Raw genomic sequence first — 8,737 nt, 5'->3', positions numbered from 1 at the left:
TTGTTAATTTAGTTGGTTATTTTTGTTAATTATTTTAGTTTATTTTTTATATCATTTTAGTTGAATATTTTACTAATTATTTAATTTTAAATTACTTATGTATTATTTTATAAATGAAGTACTTTATTTTTATAAATAAAGTTGTGTATGTTTGGAAATTTTTTTTCCCATTATTGTTTTATTTTTATATATAATTTTAGTTGTGTATGTTTACTAATTATATATTTTGAAAGTAGTTGTGTTTTTTTTGTCTATAAATAAACTTTTTTATTTTATTATAAATAAAGTTGTTTATTTTATTATAAATGAAGTATTTTTTTTTATAAATGAAGTTGTTTAATTTTTTTTAAAATTAAGTTGTGGATGTTTACTAAATAATTGAGTTGTGTTTTCTTTATAAATTAATATTTTTAAATTAAGTTGTGGATGTTTACTAATTAATTTTTTTTACATTATTTGGGGTTTTTTATAAATGAAGTTTTTTTTTAAATTAAGTTGTGGATGTTTAGTAATTAATTATTTTTATATTAGTTGTGTTTTTTTTATAAATGAAGTTGTTTATTTTTTAAAAAATTAAGTTATGGATGCTTACTAAATAATTTAGTTGTGTTTTTTTTACAAATGAAGTTTTTGAAATTTTTATTTAAATTAAGTTGTGGATGTTTACTAATGAATTTGTTTTTACATTAGTTGTGGTTTTTTATAAATGAAGTTTTTTTTTTAATTAATTTGTGGATGTTTAGTTATGAATTATTTTTATATTAGTTGCGTTTTTTTTATAAATGAAGTTGTTTATTTTTTTTAAATTAAGTTGTGGATGTTTACTAAATAATTTAGTTGTGTTTTTTTAGAAATGAAATTTCTTATTTTTTTTAAAATTAAGTTGTGGATGTTTACTAATTAATTTTTTTTACATTAGTTGTGTTTTTTTTATAAATGAAGTTGTTTATTTTTTTTAAATTATGTTGTGTATGTTTTCAAATAATTTGATTTAAATTAGTTTTATTTGTTTATAAATAAACTTGTTTTATTTTTATAAAGAAAGTTGTGTATATTTTGACCGAAAAAAATACGTGTTCGACATGATTTGCAGATCATGGCCAGAACACGAGGTTTAGGTCATGCCATAGGTAGACTTGTAGGCAGAGATAGACCTGATGATCAGGATGATGTTGATGTTCCCGAGAGGCGTAGGCCTACTGCCTCAGCCCGTAGGCTACGGGTTCATCAGATGACTATGGAGGGACGTGATATGGCTAAGGACGTTGCTGACATGACTGACGATGTCCCTGAGTTGGCTGCAGAGGCACCTAAGATGCGTGCGGACGTACAGGGTGCTGATGGTGGTGAGGGGTCAGATGCTGATGATGCTGCTGAGGGATTCCCTGGTGGGCCACGTAACCCGTCAGTGCTCACATCATTTGCCGAGCATGTTGCACATGCTGTTTGGAGTGGACATGTATTTTAATTTGTTAATTATTTATCATTGTTGATTTATTTGTTTGTCATTAATTTTTTTTAATAATTGTATAATTTGTATTTCAAATCAGGAACGTCCTGATTTGAAGTTAGTGTCACATGGGAGGAAGGTGACACTGATTGGGAGGCCAGTGCCTGAGATTGAAGGCCTGGTGGCTGCCACAGGATTAAGTCCACTGATCGATTGTTCAGTTATTACTGGCGATCCTGGACTGATATCCGCATTCGTGGAGAGGTGGCACGGTGAGACTAGCACCTTCCACCTTCCGATAGGAGAGCTGACGATCACATTGGATGATGTGTCGTCACTCCTTCATTTGCCCATCACTGGCGCCTTGCATAGTTTCCATGCTCTTTCTACGGAGGAGGCCAGATTTTTGCTGACAGAGTTGCTCGAGGTGTCTGCCGAGGAGGCCAGAGCCGAGACAACACTCACACGTGGGGCATATGTACGACTAGGATGGGTTTGAGACATTTATGAGACGAGATGTCAGGCCCGGTGGTGGATTGTTGCAACTCGCACTTATCTGTTGCACCTTGTCGGTTGCACTCTTTTTGCTAATAAGAGTGCAACATACGTGCATGTGGTTCACCTTGACGCTTTCCGGGACCTTGCTCAGAGTGGTGGTTACGCTTGGGGAGTTGCCGCATTGGTTCATATGTATGACCAGTTAGATGAGGCTTGTAGGACCACCACCCGACAGCTTGCGGGGTACTTGACGCTACTTCAGGTAAATTTTGTGTTTTTTAATATGTTACGTTCGGTTATGATTTAAGCATGTTTTTATGTTATGTTAACCTCAATTATTGTGTAGTGCTGGATCTATGAGCACTTCCCTAGTGTGCACCAGTGCGTGACAGACGATACATACTAGGAGACGTCCCCACGTGCTTCTCGGTGGTTGACGTCGAAGGCGCACATGAAGGGAATCACAGGAGCACCTTACAGGGCACGTTGTGATGGTTTGACCGTCACAGATGTGTCCTGGTTGCCGTACACGAAGCATGGGGGGGTTAGGGCCTTTCAGGAGATTTCATCTTTCCAGGGTCAGTTGAGATGTGGTCCTATGGTGGTCACAGCTTGACCGGAGAGGGTGGTACGCCAGTTTGGTTACATCCAGAGCATTCCTCCGCCGCCTATTAGTGCACGATCGTCACACGATCAGATAGATGACAGGTGGATGCAGTTTGCGGAGCACTTACTACCTGCGAGTCAGCTTTGTCTAGTGCCTGGGCAGGTATATGTGGATTACATGGAGTGGTTTTTCCGCATATCTCACCCATTCATGATACCGACCCAGGCAGGTGACTAGCCGAGAGATGCACCAGCTACAGACCCTGAGGACTACATACAGCCGCCCAGCCCCCAGGTTCCAGTAGCATTTGACCCCCCTCCACATGTGGTAAGATTCTTTGCGTGTTTAATGTTTTATGATTTGTTATTTATTTTAAATTTCATAATAAATGTTTTTAATGACTTTGACGGGATGATTACGACGGATATGAGGCGATTGCACAGAGGTTGGAGCGTGTGCTCAACCTTAGGATAGTCACTGCAGGCACAGAGTTATATGACATTATGCAGGACAGTCTGACGATCGCGAGAGGGGGACCCAGTGCTGATGGGACTGTCAGGGCTCGTCAGAGACGCCGCACGGACCATTGATCATTGTATTTATTTTTTGTGTTGTAGTTGACATGAATATTTGTAATTATTACAGTTTTTTGTTTAATATAGTTGACGTGTTTTGCATAGTTTATTATTTTATAATATAGTTTATTATTCCGATTGTGGTCCTTAAGAGAAGTTTACGAGTGTTTTAAATTTATTTTTAAAAAAAGTGAACCTAGAATCATGAGTTTTGTTTGTAAGAATTACATAAAAAATAAATGTTTTTAAAATCATTCATAATTCATAATTCATAATTATGTGTTAGTAATATTTTTAAAGTAATTATCATATATAATAAATTATGATTCGATCATAATTTACACTATTAATATATAAGGTCGTACCAAAAACAAAATATTAAAAAAAATTACATGACAATGAAATTGCCATATAAGATACTACAAAGATGACTTTAAAAAAAATTCATGTTTAAGTACCCATGTTTGGGGTTTTTTTGCGTGGGTGTGCCAGTGCCGTGAGACAATGGAGGGCGGTCATTTCTCATGTTTGGACGTCAAAAAACCCAAAAAAAATAGTTCCGTTCCCCGATTCCGTCAAATAACACCTAAAAACAAAGCCAGAAAATCCAAAAAAATAGAAAATCGACCCTTTTTCATGTTCAAGTACCCATGTTTGGGGTTTTTTTGCGTGGGTGTGCCAGTGCCGTGAGACAATGGAGGGCAGCCATTTCTCATGTTTGGATGTCAAAGAACCCAAAAAAAATAGTCCCATTCCCCGGTTTCGTCAAATAACACCTAAAAAAAAGCCTGAAAATTCAAAAAAATAGGAAATCGACCCTTTTTCATGTTCAAGTACCCATGTTTGAGATTTTTTTGCGTGGGTGTGCCAGTGCCGTGAGACAATGGAGGGCGGCCATTTCTCATGTTTGGACGACAAAGAACCCAAAAAATTAGTCTTGTTCCCCGGTTCCATCAAATAACACCTAAAAGCAAAGCCAGAAAAAAAAAAAATAGGAAATTGACCCTTTTTCATGTTCAAGTACCCATGTTTGGGATTTTTTGGCGTGAGTGTGCCAGTGTCGTGAGACAATGGAGGGCGGCCATTTCTCATGTTTGAACGTCAAAGAACCCAAAAAAATTAGTCCCGTTCCCCGGTTCCGTCAAATAGCACCTAAAAACAAAGCCTGAAAATCCAAAAAAATAGTAATCCGACCCTTCTAACAATTAATTTTTTGGACCATTGAAACAACACATTCAACTTTATTATGGGAATTAAACACGCCGTAAACAGATAAAGGTTACATCAATGAAAAAGAAAAAAAATAAACATCACATTCAGTTGTTTAGCGACGTCCTAGTGACCTCGTCTTCGATTTTCACAACATATTTAGTAAAGACAACTAAAATTTCTATTGGTCCATATTTTTTCCAGTAGTTAAATTGTACTAACACCTTCAACAGTTCTTCGTTGGTCATCAGCTCATTTATTTCATATTTTATAAGCGTATCTGAATACTCAAAGCGAGCTGGTTGGCGGAAAAACAATCGTCTTACCGTTTGTGATTCGTGAATTCCAAGAGGGGGAATCCCTTTAGGTGCAACTTGCTTTATTAAATTCTTCAGTTCATCGATGGTACATGTTGAAGGAATTTGAAATTTCTTAGGATTTTTTCCTGTGAACGCGCATCCAACAAATTTGTTCTGTGGTGGCATGTTCCATTTCCCGTTGTAATACAGGATCGCGTCATGAGTACGGGGCATAGTGCGTTCAAGTAAGTTTATTATTCCATCTGGTGTTCTTCCAACGGTGCATAATAACTCAATCGGACCAACACAAGAAAATTGATCATTACACATTAACATTGTGTTGACATCGTCATCATTTATCAATTTCATACATTGAAAGCGAATTTGGTTACCTGTATCGGTGAATGGCTTCAGGTAGTGAATTTCATCCAAAAATTGTTTGTCGGATAGATGAAGGGTATTGTGTATTCTGGTTTTTAGGCTTGCAAAATCACAGCTATTTGGTACTCGAATGGGCACCGGAGTTGAAGTTTGGAAGTAAACGTCAGTATCATTGTGAATAATTGATCCATTTAGAAAAATGAAAGCCAACCTTGAGTTGACAATCGTCTGACTGCTAGTTTCTCCTAAAAATGCCGTACTTTGTGTATCAATTGGGAGACTATTTGAAAGCAAGATAATGTGTGATTTATTAGCCGTGTCTGTCATATATATAGATGGTTGTGACCGAGCGATTGCTTAACTTTGTTTACAAAAAAATAGACTCGCGCGAACATGTTTCGTGATTATGTTTCCTTCAGAATGTGTAGTCAAGTCAGCCAATGTGTTGTCGCGCTCAAACTATAATACGCATGCATGTCATTATGTGTTGTCAATTATGACAATGATGTATGCTGCACGCGTAAATGATTTTTGTTGGACCAACAATTTTCTTGCTTAACCAAACGAGTACTTAATAATATTAATTGGTTAGTAACGGGCTACAACAAATTATTTCGCATAATGTATACAATTACATAAACAATGCATGTTTAGTCTTCATTTAGGTCGACATAGTCTGTTTTGAATGACATCAAGCTTGTGCATTGCTGCATTCTACTAATATATGGAATTGTCCACTGCTTTGCCTAAGAATAACAATTGCTTGACCACAACAATGCTGGAGGCGATAAGGGACAATGGTCTTTCAAATAAACCTGTTGTACATGAACAAAGATTATATCATGCGGTGACCGTGTCAAACGAACCAGCGAAGTCATTGCATAATTGTTATACTAACTATATTCAATGTACCTGAACAAAATGATTCCCAAACACGTGACCGACACATATCATGCGGTGCCCAGAAGAATCAGGTGGTGGTTGACTTCTAAGAGGAAAAAATGTCATGCTTTGTTGTCGGGACAACGATACAAGGATTACGTTATACCGTGAAGCAATCACATATCCCAACTCCGTTATATCCATCCACATGTAAGTAATTTAAAGATTGTTATTAAAAAAATTAACCTAAAAACATACATTTGAAAACCCATCAACAAGTAGGGACAACTTTAATTGTTCAAATCTCTTTGTGCCACCGAAGAGGTTCATGTACTCATGCGACCACCTGCCAAGTTCTTTAATCAATTCATTACGCACTAACGACCATGAATCTTCCCCCATGCCTAATAAAGCGGCAATGGACCGATATCCACAGTTACCGTCCGCTTTCACATCCACAACATCACGAATGAAACCTTGAATGAATGGCGCAAATTGATCCAACATCGGGATGATCCTTGTTGGCTGAGGCGGTTCAGAACATGATGCACTTCGTTTGACTGGAGAGTTGCTGCTTTGAACAGAAGAAAAGCATCAACATACTCCCAGTAATAGTGTTGACCTTTGATGGAGGAGGGCACATAGAGTTATGATCACGGTATGCAATTTCTCGAAGTTTACTCTTCAGAGTTACTTTGCCAGACACATCAAGTTCATCAAACCTTTTAGATATGATCTCTATCTCTTCCTTGATGCTGACTTCCGTCTCACATAACCCTTGGTCTGAAAAGCAAAGTCTCCTCCAGAAAAGATGGACTAACTCCAATGGGATGCTGCCAGCAGTATACCTAGAAAGCTCACATGCACAAGGAAGACCGTGCGTGCTTCTCATCACACAACCACAAGAAGAGAGATTGTTGTCGAGATAACGTAGACGGTCAACCTCAGAAGCAATCTGATTTAAAGCATCCCTTGAAACCATCCCAAGAAGCCTCTTGTATAAGGTTTTTTTTATATACATGCCCAACCACATGCGTACTGGTTTCAAAGGATGCTTTAATTTCGACGTGTTGCAGTGTGATCATGTTGTTCATGGCATCCCAAACACTACATAGGTCTCCAACACTATTTTGTAGTACTCTTTTGAGAGCCCAATGAGCTGATTCAACCCTACATTTAAAATACACAACAAACATGAAAATATACAACAATTAAATACCATTTATTATTAATCCTTACTAACAAATAAAATCAGTTCTTAATACCTGTTTGTTGTTGTGTTGCCTAGGTGCATGACCTTATTCGTCCATGCTGTAATAAAATTTTCCTTGTGGGGGATAATCCATGTGTCGTTAACATAGTCAATGAACATCGGCCAAGGCGAACAAGCAACTTGAAACTTCTGATGTGACTCATGGAACTGGTGTTCGGACGGACAATCAACCAAAGTACCCCAGTTATCCATTATATAGTCTCACGCATTTTTTTCACTGATTAAAGATTTGCACTTCATCTTCACATTCTTATCGATATGAAACCTGCACAACAAATTAGTAGACTCGGGGAACACAGTTTTCATTGCATTCATCAGTGCTAGGTCTCTGTCAGTGACAATAACAAGAGGGAGGCGATCGTTTCTTAAAAATAGGCCTCGAAATCGTTCCAAAGCTCATACAATATTATTAACACGCTCAACCTCCAGATATTGAAACCCAGCAGAGAATGTCATTGCCGTTGGTGTCACTCCAACAAAGTCAAGTAGTGGGAGTTTGTACCTGTTTATTTTGTAGGTACTGTCTATAAAAAAACACCAGATAACATGCATTGCATAACTTTACTGCATTTGGGTGACACCAAAATAGATCACGCACCACAACTTCATACTTCAATCTATGCCAATGAATGTATTGATCACGTTCGAGAAGCTTCATCAGATGCTGCATTTCGGTATCAGCTCCTCTTATTGAAGAACGATATACACTTCTTGCATTGTAAATTTGCTTTATCTTCTTAAGGACATATGCATCATACACAAGTACATTCAAATTATCATATAACCACATCCAAAAATTTACTACACATTAAATAACAAACATATTAATAGGACATATGCATCATACACAAGTATATTCAAATTATCATATAACCACATCCATAAATTGACTACTTATTAACTAACAAACATACTAACAACTAATACAAATATATTCTAAATTTATAACTACATTATTTACTTAAGCTAAACTTATCACTATAATAAACAACTAATAAAACATTTTTCTACTACAACAAAATACAATTAAGTTACCTAAATCATTTAATATTATACAAAATCATTATACCTAATTAAACCAATAATCCACAATATATATATATATATATATATATATATATATATATATATATATATATATATATATATATATATATATATATTTTTTTTTTTTTTAAAACAAAAAAAAATTTGTTAATAATGTAACATTCTGGAAGAAGTGCTTCCGGAAGTTACTAACATTCTCCTTCCGGAACTTCTTCCTGCTGTGCCTAAAATTTCTTCCGGATACATCTTTTTACTGTTTTTCTTCTCTAAAAACTAGTCGGAAAACGCAAAAAATACCCATAAATGCGTACCTCCAACGAAATAGGAAAAACAACGACTAACAAAACTTCAAATATGGAACACCTGCTTCACGGGGACCACCAAATCTTCAAATACTTCACGGGACCACCGATGGAAAGCAACAGCAAGAAAACGAAAGAAAGCAAAGAAGGAAGAAGGCGCAGTAAGAAATGGAAGCGTGAAGCAGTAAATTTAAAGAAAATTACACAGGGGCAA

The sequence above is a fragment of the Glycine max genome, chromosome 11, assembly GCF_000004515.6.
Source record: "Glycine max cultivar Williams 82 chromosome 11, Glycine_max_v4.0, whole genome shotgun sequence".
Lineage (NCBI taxonomy): Eukaryota > Viridiplantae > Streptophyta > Magnoliopsida > Fabales > Fabaceae > Glycine > Glycine max.
The sequence above is the reverse complement of the archived record's forward strand: the minus strand, read 5'-3'. Positions refer to the sequence as shown.